This window comes from Giraffa tippelskirchi, chromosome 9, assembly GCF_054371585.1.
Source record: "Giraffa tippelskirchi isolate mGirTip1 chromosome 9, T2T-mGirTip1v1.2.pri, whole genome shotgun sequence".
Lineage (NCBI taxonomy): Eukaryota > Metazoa > Chordata > Mammalia > Artiodactyla > Giraffidae > Giraffa > Giraffa tippelskirchi.
Window position 1 is genome coordinate 79,133,922 of NC_137283.1, and position 16,690 is coordinate 79,150,611.

The window sequence follows — 16,690 nt, forward strand, 5'->3', positions numbered from 1 at the left end:
CTCTTACTTTTTTGATGATCCAATGGATGTTGGCTATTTGACCTCTGGTTCCTCTACCTTTTCTAAAACCAGCTTGAACATCTGGAAGTTCACGATTCACGTATTGCTGAAACCTGTCTTGGAGACTTTTGAGCATTTCTTTACTAGCACGTGAGATGAGCGCAATTGTGCAGTAGTTTGAGCACTCTTTGGCATTGCCTTTCTTTGGGACTGTAATGAAAACTGACTTTTTCCAGTCCTGTGGCCACTGATGAGTTTTCCATATTTGCTGGCATATTGAGTGAAGCACTTTCACAGCATCATCTTTTGGGATGTGGAATAACTCAACTGGAATTCTGTCATCTCTACTAGCTTTGTTCGTAGTGATGCTTCCTAAGGCCCACTTGACTTCACATTCCAGGATGTTTGGCTCTAGGTGAGTGATCACACCATCGTGATTATCTGGGTCGTGGAGATCTTGTTTGTATAGTTTTTCTGCATGTTCTTGCCACCTCTACTTAATATCTTTGCTTCTGTTAGGTCCATACCGTTTCTGTCCTTTATTGAGCCCATCTTTGCATGAAATGTTCCATTGGTATCTCTAATTTTCTTGAAGAGATCTCTAGTCTTTCCCATTCTATTGTCTCCCTCAATTTCTTTGCACTGATCACTGATGAAGGCTTTCTTATATCTCCTTGCTATTATTTGGATCTCTGCATTCAAATAGGTATATATTTCCTTTTCTTCTTTACTTTTCATTTCTCTTCTTTTTACAGCTATTTGTCAGGTCTCCTCAGATAGCCTTTTTGCTTTTTTGCATTTCTTTTTCTTGGAGATGGTCTTGATCCCTTTCTCCTGTACAGTGTCATGAACCTTTGTCCATAGTTCATCAGTAACTCTGTCTATCAGATCTAGTCCCTTAAATCTATTTCTCACTTCAATTGTATAATTTTAAGGGATTTGATTTAGGTCATACTTGTATGGTCTAGTGTTTTTCTCTAATTTCTTCAATTTAAGTCTGAATTTGGCAATAAGGAGTTCATGATCTGAGCCACAGTCAGCTCTTGTTCTTGTTTTTGCTGACTGTATATAGCTTCTCCACCTTTGGCTGCAAAGAATGAAATATTGTTAAATAGCAGAAAATTATTTATTTCCAATTTATGAAAAGTGTCATGTTTTCCTCTTCCATTCAACGAGCAAATATGCAGCTTAGTTCTGCTTCCTATTAGTCCCAATATCCACTTCATGTTTTCAGATAAGCTTACTTTTTCAGATGCTATTGCATTTAAGTTTTTGTCTCTTCAGTGATATATTCCATTACAACAAATAACTGAATTTCTATCTGTGGAATTATTTGGTCTGTAAGCAATTTTGCTTAATTATAATAAGCAATAAGTAAATAAATACTCCCCCAAAACAACTAAAAGAAGTGTATTTCAAAAATATGTGTGATTTCTTTCAAAATTTCCTGATATGAAATCTGAAATAGTTTCTATTGCTAAGGGTTTTTGATATATATGTAGCAGTGGCTATAAATCAAGCTATGTTAAAATTTGGATTTTAAGTACTTTTATAATGGGTCAAAAAACAAAGAATCCAGTCCATAGTGATGACGAATTATAATGAGATAAAAATGATTCCATATGAATTCATTATTAATCTAGCATTATTTTAGAATCAGTGTATTTCTATGGCCTGTATTAGGATGATTGCAATTTAGTTGATTTTCCTTTATGTGTTAAGTCAATTATAACGTCAACAAATACTCAACAGTTTCAGAAAATTTAACCATCAAAACTATATTTTCAAAGTCAGGAAAGGCCTTGTCAATCTGGGTGTCCAACTCAGTTTAATTTGGGTTATTAAGAATCTACAATAAAAATATTTTGTTGGTAACAGACTAAATCTTTTATTATTTAGAAATTCACATAAATAATTTATATATTTAATCATTTCACATTAAACAAGTCTCCAACAGGATAATATCATGTTAACAATGTTACTCTCTTACTCAATAATATCTATTAGTAGTTAGAAAATAAGACATATTGACCTCTTTTACCCCCAATAATATGCACAAAGAAGGGCTCATCACTTCTTCTTCTCCTTTCTTTCTTTTTTTTTTTCCCTGAAAAAGTTATAATCTAATCAGAAGGAAGGTCTGATGTTGAAGCTGAAACTCCAATACTTTGGCTGTTTGATGCAAAGAGCTAACTCATTTGAAAAGACCCTGATGCTGTGTAAGATTGAGGGCAGGAGGAGAAGGGGATGACAGAAGATGAGATGGTTGGATGGCATCACCAACTCGATGGACATGGGTTTGGGTGGGTTCCGGGAGTTGGTGTTGGACAGGGAGGCCTGGTGTGCTGCAGCTCATGGGGTCGCAAAGAGTCAGACACGACTGAGCGACTGAACTGAACTGCACTGAATCAGAAGGACACATCAGCTAAGCCCACATCATGAAGACATTCTGTTAAACATTTGATGGGTACTCTTCCAAAGTATGAAGGTTATGAAAAACAAAGACTGGGAAATTGTCATAGATTGAAGGAGACTAAAGAGGTATAATAACTAAATTCAATGTGGTAACATGCAATGGATACTGGAATAAAAAAGAAAAAAATATTGGAAATGTCCAAATATAATTTATAATGTAGCTAGTGGCATCATGTGCTGTGCTGTGCTTAGCTGTCCTGTCCTGTCTGACACTTTGTGACCCCATGGACTGTAGCCCACCAGGCTTCTCTGTCCACGGGGATTCTGCAGGCAAGAATACTGGAGTGGGTTGTCATGCCTTCATCTGACATATCTTCCCAACCCAGGGATGGAACATTAATTGTTAGTTTTGATAATTGTATCAGGGGTATACAAGATGAAAAAAGAAATGAAGGACAGAAGGGAGGTGGGAGGCAGGAAGAAAGAAAAAGAAAGGAAGAATGAAATAGAGGGTCTAGAACAAATAGAGACAAAGCAAGGATAGGAGCATACATATATATAATTGAACTTTACATTTATTAGTGAATGCAGGCACACAGAAAACAAGCTTAAGGACTGATAAGAGCCTATTTTTTTTCAGTCTTTGTAAAACAAGCTATGTCAAACTTAAAAGTGCAAAAATACTTTACACATTCACCTAACTTCCCATGAATCTAAAATATTTAAATATTATTTTCTTTGTTTGTATTTTCATATAATAAAATAAATTCCCTCTTTCTCCTCAGTATTTATAGAGTTGTAGGAATGATGTATTTGTTAGACTTTGAGATACAGCTGTAAACTGAGATAAGTTCCTTCCTAGATACAAATTAAATTTTTTATTTTTCTTCAGGCTCATCATATACTTAATCATGGATTATGTGCTGATAGAATGAATTTACATTGATGGCTTATCAACATGGTATACTTAATCTTAGATTTGCTGAAGGAGTCAGACCTACTGGTCCTTGAAAACTATGTGAGGTATTTACTGTGAGACATTTACATTAGTAAAACACATCACTGCATTTCCAAATCATCATGTAACAAATGAAGAAGTAATCAACTGTATCTCTACTTTTATCAAGATACATATTAACATCCCCATCTTTCAAAATTTAATGAACACAGCACAAATAATTTTATATGTGTGTGAAAAATGAGCTATACATGCTCCTTGCGTTTGTAAAATTCATCTAAGCACCCCTCTGCCTTTTGGCAAAACTTACTTAAATCAAAACTTAAATGGAAAAATAGTAATGTAGAAAGGCTCCTTCTGATGTCTGAATTTGGTCATGTTAATCTGTATGTGTCTGGGTTTTTCAGCTTTGAATAATGAAACAAGCAGAGCTGACTTTGTTCCTCACCACTGCTTCAACATTAGACAACCCAATCCTACATTTTGAAGATGTTCACAGATATGATTTGGGAGGAAAACAAACTTTAACGCTTAAAAACAAGTTTGAGAAATAACTCATACAATCATATAACCTTACTTCCAGGTAGAAAAATAAAAGTCTAAGATGAAAAATGATATACCAAATATTATCTGTTTTGTTAGGGTTAGAACTATGAGACAAATAAAATTTCTTTGACTCTCAATTTTACACTCCATTGTCTTATAAATTCTAGAGTTCATCAGGTACATTTGCCTTTTTAAAAAATCAGAAACAGGTGTCCATAAAGAATCAATGCTATAAACTTAAATTTAGATGTATGCTCTCCAAAAATTACAATTTGAAAGAAGAAAACTAGAACAAAAATATTCTTACAGAAAATCTATATTACCAGAAATATCTTCTTTATTGATTAATTACTTTTATTTTTAATAATCTGTAGGAGCCAAAAAATTCCTAAGTCATACAATAGGATGGTAAATAGGACAGTGAAGATTCATGTGCTTCAGAAGGTGGGGACAGAATAAACTTACATACAGAAATGTAAAACCTAGAGTATGAGAAAAATAAAATTAAATGAGTAGTACTTACCAGTACTACTAAGAGTAGTAACTACAGATACCTACAGTAATGAATGAACACCAAATGGTTTAGAGTAGATCTGGCAGGAAGCTAAGAGAAGATAGACAATTGACTAGTATATTCTTGAGGAAGCCCCTTCTTTCCGAAGAAAAGAACAAAGCAGAAACCAGCTTGGTAGGATTGGACAGCAGTATAGTTAGAACCCTGAAAATAAGAAGAGTTCATGCACATGGAAGATGGGTCAGAGATATAGGCAGGCATCGTAGTATGCAGGATCATAGTGCTTAGATTTTATTCTAAATTCAGTGAAAAGCTATTGGATGATTTTCTGCAAAGCAATTGGTATGATCTGTTTTAGATTTTAGAAAAATAATTATAAGATGGAAGGTGGTTACAGTAACCATTCAGTGAAAGTGGATGGTACTTGGAGATAAATGGTTGGATAAAGAAATGGCAATACAGCTGAGAAAGTTTTGAGGTAGCACCAAAAAGAACGCTTGATGGATTTTATAAGATATATGACTCTTTACTTATATCTAGTGCATATGCTAAACTATGTCTCACCTTGCTATTTAGGATAGCAAGATAACACATGGAGAAAGAAATGGCAACCCACTGCGGTACTCTTGCTTGGAAAATTCTGTGGGCTACAATCCATGGGGTCGCAAAGGGTTGGACACTACTGAAGAACTTCACTTTCACTTTCAAGATAACACAAACTTCTAGTCCAATGCTTTAAATATTGAAGAAGATCAATTTACCTTGCCCATTTCTGATTTTTAGTTTTCATTTTGATTAAATGATTTCAATTGACGAATCATTTCATGGGTTTTGAAACTCAGACCACTAAACAGTTTTGAATATCTGACAGACTTCATGACACTGCTGAAATGGAGTTAGCTAACATTTAAACCAACCCAAACAGCTTAAGGGACCTGGGTTGGGAAGATCCCCTGGAGAAGGGAAAGGCTACCTACTCAAGTATTCTGGGCTAGAGAACTTCATGAACTGTATAGTCCATAGGGTCGGAAAGAGTCGGACACGACTGAGTGACTTTCACTTCACTTCAAACAGCTTAAAATTTCATAACAGCTCCAGATTTATTGTGACCACTGTGTTGTCAGAGATTTTTGTAGGCAAAATCACATAGCGGAGTGCATTTCTCCATCTCTAAATCTTGTTGAAATTTTTTTCTTCCTAGAGGAAAAGTTAAACAAACAAAAGCTAGAACTTTTTTTTTCCCCCTCCCTGCACCATTGGGCAAAATGCAATTACCCAGAGAAGTACTAATTTTTTGAATTTTTGGTACTTATCAGTTTACTTCCTGCCAATTTCTCATCTGAATTCAGTTCCTAGAACATTTAATATATTCAAAATTTATGGAAGAACTTAGATGGACAAATGGCCATCTTCCTCATGCCCATCATCAAGAACAGATAGTTACCCTACGGCTGACTTTATTAGGGTTAGACTTTAGCCCACAGAATTAAGTAGTAAAATATAAAATTTACAGAAGTGGAAGTCTGACACAAAATTAATTTTGAAAAAAAAATGATTTGCATTGTCTCTTTGAATTTAATACACAAAATTAGACAATAAAAGAGAAACTATACAGAGCTAGAGTCTGTATGCCAGGTATGTCTCAGTGTTTGTCCTTTATTTCAAAGAAACATTTATATGAGATATTGGAGAGTATAAAATGGACTGCCCCACTGTTACATTTCAAGAGTACATTCATTGTGCAAGAAATGATTGACCTCAGTAAAACTTTCCCTTTTAGATGTTTCACAATTCAGGATGCAAGAAGGTTTGGCCAGGGTCCCTGAGTTCCTTCCATGAGTCCATTGTTACACTCTAAGGTTTTACTCAAAAAAGAAAGAAAAAAAAAAAAGACTCTGCCTTGCCTTTAACTGTGTGTATGAAATCTCTTGCATTTTGCTATAATGAAGTATAACAGCACACTCATAACTTGCTAGCATAATATTGAACCTACAGTTGCTAATATGTTACAAAAGCCATCTGAGAAGAAAATAGAGTTTCTTTGCATATTTTAAAATTTCCTCTGGACTAAATCAGAGAACTGTGTATGTGAAAAATATGTCCTTTATTGGTTGGATGTTGGATGATCTTTATGAAACTGTGTTTTAGAAAGTTGTCTCAGATAAGGGGAAAAGCAGTGCTTTTACCTCCTTCCTTCCTTACCCTTTGAGCAAACAGATTTGGTGGATGGAGCTAATAAAGTGTGGAAATTATAATCATTGAAATCATTAATATTGGCAAGAAAAAAGTCTATTTCTCTAATACATGCTTTCTTAATAAAAGTGACATTGTCCCCAAAAGTGTTGAACATTGGTTCTGGAAGAGAAGAGGGAAAACAAAACTTGCTACTATATGCATAAATCAGAAATATACATACAGTGCACGAGGTCATTTCAGTTGTATCTGACTCTTTGCGACCGTATAAATCATAGCCTGCCAGGCTCCTCTGTCCATTGGATTTTCTAGGCAAGAATATTGGGCTGGGTTGCCATTTCCTCCTCCAGGAGTTCTTCCCAACCCAGGGATCAAACCTGCATCTCTTAAGTCTCCTGCATTGGCTGGGGGTTCTTTACCCCCCAGCAGCAACTGGGAAGTCAACGTATATAATACATAATTAGATACACACTATATCTGTGTTATTAAAAATTCATAGAAAGGCCAATTAAAAAGAAGGAAGTTTAGAAAAATGTGCAATTCCTTCCTTAAAGTGTTAATCAAAGAGAGAGGTGAGAAACACTATTCTAACAGATACTTAACCCCAAACAAACTAAAAATAACCTAAACTCTTGAGGAATATTCATCCCAGATATTGGAGGTCAAATCATATGTATTTTTACAAGAAATTTCCTTGTATTTTCTAGATGAATTATTTTGAGGAGCTCTATTTATTACATTATATAGTATCTTCATGTTTAGGACATTCAAATGAAATAACACTTTGCCTCAATTTTGGGAATAATTATTCTCTTGAGCAGCTGTTTTGTTGTCTTATGAGACTTATGGAATTTACAACTTTATTTTCCTCCTCAGAAGGCTAACAGTAAGCAAAATGAGAAAAAAAAACAACTGCCCAAATATAAATAAATACTATAAAGTGCTTGAAAGCATGCATTTGAGTTAGTCTAATTTTGGTAGACACATTTTGCTTTTGTACATGTTTTTCTTTCTCACTATTTTAGCTGATTTTTAAGTTTGTGGGATCTCAAATGAATCTTTTTATGATTTAAGCTACCTACAATCAATTTGGTAATAGGGAAGAGATATTGTACTTCATTTTTACTTTTATTTATTTATTTACTTCAGAGCTTGCAAATTTATTGTAGACTTTTATGGAATTAAAATTCCAAGTCAGTAAACTCACAATTCTATTTAGTCATTTAATAATGGTCTTCTTATTCAAGGGTGAATTTCACCCTTTGTGATTGTTCAGAATACGCTCTGAGTATGTGTGCATAGCTGAATCATACAGCCCAATTCTTAAGAGAAAGAAGTAGAAAGGAATGAAGGAGGTTTATATTTCTTACCCATTTCTTTGTTACAAAACGCAGATTAACAAACAAAAAAAGTAGTTTCCATATAATGCAAACTCAAAATGGTTTGTAGAACTGTAATTTCAACTCCACTAGGAAAAAATCCTGCAGGCTTGAGACTATAGACTTTTCAACACAAAGACCTCTGTGTAAAGAGATTTCTGTTCCTCAAATGTTTAAAGTTAAAATGACCTAGATATGAAATAGAACCTTGTGGGCATCTGCCCACGGCTACTTCTGCTTGTGCAATAAAGCACTTAACTTTGAACAATTTCCCATTACCATGAGATCCTAACTCCTTAAATATATGCCTTGAGAAGTGGAGGGCTGTGAGTGGAATGCAAAGGATGACAGAAGCTGTTTAAATTTTGGAAATAGTAAATAAAAATGAGGGATCTCCAGTACGACTATAGCTAGATTAGACTGAAGCTTAGAAAAGATACAAGGTTGGTGTCATAGGGGCTAAGTTGCCCCCTGCCTTCAACTAAGCCACTATTTGGCTATATATTTCTATAAACTGTAAATCCAGATGATTGTGTTTTATTTCCTTGATTGATTGTTTCCATATTTTTTTTAAAAGTTCTAGAACTCTTCAAATAGTATTCTATTATAAAGTATCCCATTTAACAAAATGAAAATTCTCAAAGGAAATTTGCCATCAGCAATAGTTGCTAATTTATATATCTATTTTTAGGTTATAAACTATTTAATTAATCAATAGTGTTCTTTGCAGTGGTGAACACTACATGTAATCAAACTTAAACCACATCATCCTTACAATCTAGTCAGAGTTTGAAAGAAACATGTTCAGTAATTTGAATTCATACTAGGTGCTTAATCACGTGACTCTTACAAATCCTTTATTAAACCAGGAATCTAATAGCCAAGCTTAAGGAAAGGGATATACCAGAATTTAGCTCAAATTGTATAATATATATGATATATGTTAGTTTTTTCTAAGCCAATTTTAAACCTCAGAGTGGCATTTTAACTGTAATTGTGAAACTCAGTGTAGTATCATGTTGATCTCATCCTTGAAATAGCTTTTAATATATATCAATATATTAATATATATATTAATGAATAATATATAGTTTATATATATTTCAAGGTAGTCAACTTACTGAGGTGATTCCCTACATTGTAACTTCCCATGCAGCATTGATGGTAAGTTTTACCTCCAATTTTCTAGTAAAGTGTCATATCCCTTTAAAACTTGGAAACATCGTTCTAACAGTTCTTCAATATTTGAATATTTAAAGAAAACCTATGGTTTTATTCATGGAATCTAGCTTTCCTCTCATGCAAATATATAAAAAGTTTTGATAGCACCTGTTCTTATTTTATAACTGAAATAAAGTCTACTTTGCTATAAAGCCACCTAAAATGTTACCTTGATAGTAACTTTTATTCTAAATATCACAATCATGAAAAAGCAGTGATTTTCCACTTATAAATATAGTACAAAAAGGAAATAATTTAAAAAAAAAGGAAATAATTAAAATACCAAACATCTAAGGGTGACTTCTTTGAGTGAAACATTTTTTAGGCATTACTTTTAAACTTATAAGTGGTATACAATGAGAAATACAGCCTCATATAAAATTAAAAAGGTTTGATTCTATGGTACAGATTTTCATATATTTTTCTACAGATTTACATATGTAGATAGACACATGTTTAGATAACTGGAATCTTATTTTTATACATACATAGTAAAATATTCTCAATGAAATTTCATTTTTCAATTTATATAGAAGAACAAAGGATTCCTAAGCCTCTGTCTCTACCTACATCTTATTATAGGGACTATGTAAATATTAAATAAGATCACAGTGTCAGTTTGCTTCCATTACTTTATTAACATTCATTTACTCAAGAAGCATCTGTTGGAATTCTAATCTGTAACTTGCACGCTAATAAAAATGGTGCCTAAGATTTTTTTCTTAGTTCTAAAAAAAGGATAGAGTTTCTTAAAGTCTGACTAGATCATTTTATTATTCTTCACTATCAAATTTTATGTTGAGATAAATATGGGATTTTGCAAGTTAGTGAGTCAAAATCAAACAATCTTGTTTCACTTACCACATGTCATTCCTGGCAGTAATTTGAGGGCTATCATCAGATATATGTTATGAATAAACCCTGTGCTAAGAACTGTGAACACAAAGTTAATATCAAAAAGGTTAAGCATAATAGAACTAAAATATTTGCAAGTAATAAGCTATAAGAGAAACTGGAATAAATTGAGTACTCTGATGAGGTTTCAGAGAATAATGTGTAAGAGGAGAAGAAATGCAATTTAAGTTCAAAATTTGTAGGACAATGCATTCCGGGTAGAGTTAGTATATTAGTCATGAAAGTAAGTGGATTGTAGAGCAATTCATAATAGGCCTTATGTGTGTGTGTACACATGTGTGTGTCCATGTGCATACAAGGATGGGGGATGGGGTGTCTAAACTCAGGTATGCTTGGTTTCTCTGAATATTTACTTGAGAAAACCCAGATTAGTAAAATATATATTCATACTGTTGTCAATCCCTATGAGTACATTAGAGGGAGACTGAACTCTGCAAAATCTATTAAGGGAGAATGGTGATACTTTATCCTATTTATCTCTTTAAGGTTAGGCTTTTTTTTTTTTTTTTTTTTTCGCGTTGCAGATGGATTCTTTATCGTTTGAGCTACTTTGCTTGATAGTGCAATTAAAAATCCTCGAGCACATTGTCTTAATATCATGACTCTATTGTAGGCCTTCATGTGAGGAATCTTCTACCCAAATATTAAGTATTCTTTCTATAATATGGGGGAGGGGGAAAGAGAGAGATTATATATAACTAAAAGTTCTGAAAATGGGAAAATGCCAGGATTGGACAAAGGTGAAAAAGCCATCTGTGCTGGGTTGTGTTCCCCGCATCTCTTTAGGGCTAACAAAGCAGAAGCCCTGCTCCTCAACAAGGAAGCCTTGGCTCTCACATTTCACCCTCAGGGGTGCCCTGAGCAGCCTGAGGTCTCCACACCCGCCTTCAGTCACAGCTGCTGTCCTGACTGTGCTCTTGTACATCATAATTCTATAATACTACTTGTATAAGCATCTTATATATCTTAAAATTACTCTTAATTTTATCAAATCTAATCCTACCAGAAACTTGGATGAGGATAACATACATTCGTATGGGTGCTTAGCATGACCTTGAATCTATATTAAGTGCTTCTTATGAATTATAGACTTTTCCTACATAGTTAATTTATAGATCTCATTCAGGTTTCAACTAACTTGTTCTACCAAATTTATATAATTAATTGACTTGCTTGTTCAGCAAAGAAATTGGATTCTTAGTATAAGAGCAAGTCAAGTCTCTGTGTGTGTGTGTATATACATATATATATATATATATATATATACATATATATATATATACATATATATACATTTCAAGGATCTGTAAAGCAGCCAAATAGAAATAGAAGCCTTACATCAGTTTTTGTAGTTTGAAATGGTGTTTTCTCACATTTTTGCATTTAAGGACTGCTGAGACCCAGAATCTTTCCATTGAAATGAGATTGATCTCACTGAGAACGGATACTGCAAAACTATCTCAAAGAATACAGGAGATATGCACCCAATTATTTTGAAATAACAGTTATTTACCAAACTCATTGTACTCTAGAGAAAAAGCTACACTCAAGCATTCTGAGGACTGCTACATACATAGCTTTGCTTACCTGATATTTCCACATGGCCACTTGGTTAGAATATAAGCTTAGTGAGACTGAATCCTGGCCCTGGTCTATTTGTGGTTGTACTCCTTGTCAGTTCCCTGAAACTCAGTTGGACTGAGATGCGTGGCAGCTGGCAGAAGCAGCTGGCAGAGCCCACACAATGGTTCTTTGACCTGTAAATAATTTGCATTATGTGGAAAAGGCCAAGTAAAAGCCCTTCTTTGTCCCCACCCAAGATTATAGATTGCAAACAGTACAACATCCCTGTTTAGAATTATATACATAAATGCTTTCTTCAAAGATAAAGGACACAGGAGATCTGATTCCATCATTCCCGCAGTTAATTCAAATATGTAATCTCTGTACAATCCGATGGATTGTGATGAGTGAGATGTGCTGCTTAAACTTGTGCCTGTGAGTCATCCTTAGTGAAACAGATCAAGTGTTCTGGAGTTTAGTATGCAGCCATTGAAGGAGAAAATGTATTTTTTGTTTTTTTTTTTTTCAAACACTATCATTAAAGAAGATTAAAAACAATTCACTTTTGTGTGGGATAAACTGCAGTGCACACTCAAGACCTAGGCATATTGATAGCAGTATTCCTTAGACTTTCTCATTGTTTCTAACTGATGATACAATGTTATTCATTGCTGGAGGATAAGAAATGGAGTAATGTATTGAATGCTCTCAGCAGTATGTGCTTGCTACCAGCATCAAAGATGAACCTTCACTGATCAATATGGAATATACATCTGTAGCAACAAGAACAGGCAAAGGTACCCTGCTGCCAAAGCCTTTGATTACTCAGGGAAGAGGGGCAGGGGCACCCAGTGATGAGCATTCTCCATCAGGTGAAGGGAGCTGGTGAAGGCAGTAAATAAAAGAGATAATAAAAACAGTTTTTATCCAAGGAGACTGTTTCAATAAACCTCCTGAGTAATTAGTAGGAATTGTGGCTCAATGCTTCAAAATTGCCTGCATTGTGGATTTAATCTGGGGCACAAGAAAATCTGAGTGACAAAAGGGATGCATTGTAGTTGATGATTTTTGCTGCCCAGAATCATGTATTTTGACTACTACTAAGACTGTCCTTCAATGAACTTCAATGCTTGTGAGCAGGAACCAAAACTGGAGATGCCTCACTTGAGCGTTCTTCAAAGATTTCAGTATATCTTGAAGGCAAAAGCCGTCTGTTACCAGTAGGAATCTTCATTCTTCTCTAGTAAATGTCCAATGATGGGAATGAAAAACACCTCCATCTTTGAAAAAGATAACTACAGAAACCATTCCAGAATGGAAATTGTTTTTGTTTTTATTTACGGAAGGAATCCCTCTGGCTTTTTCTCGTTTCTTATTCACTCTTCCTGTCACCTTGTTTCTGTGCCCCAAGATCTCCTTCCAAACATGATTCTTGAATCAAAATGATGTTTCAATCTTTCCCTTGAGTCTGCCAACTCTATAACGAATATATATATATTTTATTTTAATATTATTTAATATTCTAATAATTACTGGTATTGCTGTATGCTGATCAATTTTACTACATTTTTTTCTTTTGTATAATTTCCTCAAAGATGTTTGATTTCATAATTTTTAAAAGTTTATTCTTGTATTAAGATTTTATTGGAATAATTTAATAGGTGTAATGTCAGGATTGATTTGTATTTTAAAATACACAATTTGGCTGCAGTATAAAGGGTAAAGTAAATGAGAAAAAAGTGAAGGGCAGAAAACCAAGGAGTGTTATTGAAGTAGCTAGGAAGAAACATGAAGCATAAGATGTACATAAATAAACTTATTTAAAAAAAAAAAGAAAGAAAGAAAAGAAAAAAAAAAGTGGTGCAGAGGAAAGTCTGGATTCTACTACATGTCAGAGTTAGAATTTTTAAGATTTAGCTATGGATTAAATGTTACTTTTAAGTAAAATAGGATTTTTTTTTTTTGCACCAACTAAAATCCACGTTTTTTTCCAATAACATTTCTTAAAATAAGTACAAAATAGTCATTATGAGATTAAAAATTGTTTCTTATTAACGGTTAAGAAAATAGTTTCCAAAAATAAAAATGTTTCATTTTTTTTTTGATAGAGAACTGAGGAAGAGGAAATGTAATAGCAAACTTATATGACTTTTTTTTTTTTTGAGCAAAGGGAGAATGATTTTCAAGAGCAAGGTCTTATTTTTCCAGTCACACATAAAGCCTTAGGCTGATAAGAACGTAAAGAAAAGTAATAGAATATTAGGAGGAAAACAACTTTTGTTAAGCAGTAAAATTCAGTTCAAAGACAGCAAGTTTGGTAAAAATCCAAATTTGAAAAATTAAATATATAGGCAGATATTTTCTTACAATGCATCTTTTTTTTTCAAATTTAGAATATTAGATTAACTTAAGAAACTGCCTACAATTAGCTAATTTCAATTAATATTTTATTTTATTTTAAAATATAGTAATTGAAAAATACAAAATCATAACAAATGTAATAAACATGGGAGCTGATTAGCACTAATTGAATTCTTATTATATGTTAAGCCTTTTTTCATAACTTAATAGGTATTAATTGAATTATTCCCCAATTATTTGAATGAAATATCATTTTCACTTGATATATAGAGAAACTAAGGTAGAAAGTGATTAAGTAACTTCAAGGGCTTCAAAACATAAAATGGTAAAAATGAATATTAAAACAGAGAAGCCTATATTCAGAGACCAAATTCTTAACAAAGTCAAATAAAACTATGTATTCTCATTAATTTGAATTAAAAAAAATCATTACAGGAAATTATTTCTTCCAATATTAGATGCCAACTTGTTCACATTTTAACATTTCTTAAATCATTATGTGTATTTAAGTGGATATGTGCATTTAATGTAGCTTTTCTTTTATTGAAGACCTAAGTCAAATCTGAAATACATCTAACAGTAGTTTACATTTTACAATTAAGAACCTATGAAAACATATTTCTCCAATTGGCTAAATGGAACCAGTTAGCCTTGTGTAACACAGTGAAACAATGAGCCATGCCATGCAGAGCCACCCAAGACAGGCAGGTTAAAGAAGACAGTTATGAGAAAATATGGTCCACTAGAGAAGGGAATGGCAAATCACTTCAGTATTCCTGCTTTGAGAACGCCATGAAAAGTATGAAAAGGCAAAAAAGAAACTGGAAGATGAGCACTCACTCCCAGGTCAGTAGGTGTCCAATATGCTATTGGGAAAGAGTAGATAAATAGCTCCAGAAAGAATGAAGAGACTTAGTCAAGGCCAAAACAATGCCCAACTCTTAATGATGGTGAAAATTAAGTCTGATGCTATAAAGAAAAATAAGGACATAGAATGTTAAGTTCATGAATCAAGGTAAATTCAGTTCAGTTCAGTTCACTTGCTCAGTTGTGTCTGACTCTTTGTGACCCCTTGGACAGCAGCACACCAGGCTTCCCTGTCCATCACCAACTCTCAGAGTTTGCTCAAACTCATGTCTATCGAGCCTGTGATGTCGTCAACCACCTAGTCCTCTATTGTCCCCTTCTCCTCCTGCTTTCTACTTTTCCAGTGTCAGGGTCTTTTCCAATGGGTCAGTTCTTCCCATCAGGTGGCCAAAATATTGCACCTGCAGCTTCAGCATCAATCCTTCCAATGAATATTTAGGACTGACTTCCTTTCGGATTAACTGGTTTGATCTCCCTTCAGGCCAAGGGATCTCAAGAGTCTTCTCCAACACCACATTTCAAAAACATCAATTCTTTGGTGCTTAGCTTTCTTTATAGTCTAACTCTCACATCCATACATGACTACTGGAAACATCATAGCTTTGACTAGATAGACCTTTGTTGGCAAAATAATGTCTCTGCTTTTTAATATGCTGTATAGTTTGGTTATAGCTTTTCATTCAAGGAGCAAATGTCTTTTAATTTCATGGTTCCAGTCACCTTCTGCAGTGATTTTGGAACCCCCCAAAATAGTGTCTGTCACTGTTTCCATTGTTTCCCCATTTATTTTTCATGAAGTGATGGGATTGGATGCCATGATCTTAATTTCCTGAATGTTGAGTTTTAAGCCAACGTTTTCACTTTCTTCTTTCATGTTCATCAAGAGGCTCGCTCTCCTCTTTCACTCTCATAAAGAGGTTATTTAGTTCTTCTTTGCTTTCTGCCATAAGGGTGGTGTCATCTGCACATCTGAGGTTATTGATATTTCTCCCGGCAATCTTGATTCTAGCTTGTGTTTCATTCAGCTGGGCATTTCACGTGATGTACTCTGCATATAAGTTAATACATGCAGAGTGACAGTATACAGCCTTGACATACACCTTTCCCAATTGGGAACCAGTCTGTTGTTCCATATCCAGTTCTAACTGTTGCTTCCTGACCTGCATACAGATTTCTGAAGGGGCATGTCAGGTAGAGTTGTAGTCTCATCTCTTTAAGAATTTCCCAGTTTGTTGTGATCCGTACAAAGACTTTGGCATAGTCAATAAAGCAGAAGTAGAGGTTTTTCTGGAATCTCTTGCTTTTTCAATGATCCAGTAGATGTTGGCAATTTGATCTCTGGTTCCTCTGCCTTTTCTAAATCTGGCTTGAACATCTGGAAGTTCATGGTTCATGTACTGTTGAAGCCTGGCTTAGAGAATTTTAAGCATTACTTGGCTAGCATTTGAGATGAATGCAATCATGTGGTAGTTTGAACTTTCTCTGGCATTGCTTTTCTTTAGGATTGGAATGAAAAATGACCTTTCCCAGTCCTGTGGCCACTGCTGAGTTTTCCAAATTTGATGACATATTGAGTACCGCACTTTAACAGCATCATCTTTTAGGACATGAAATAGCTCAACTGGAATTCCATTGCCTCCTCTATCTTTGTTCATAGTGATGCTTCCTAAGGCCCAATTGACTTCCCACTCCAGGATGTCTGGCTCTAGGTGAGTGATCACACCATCATGTTCAGTTGGGTCATGAATATCTTATTTG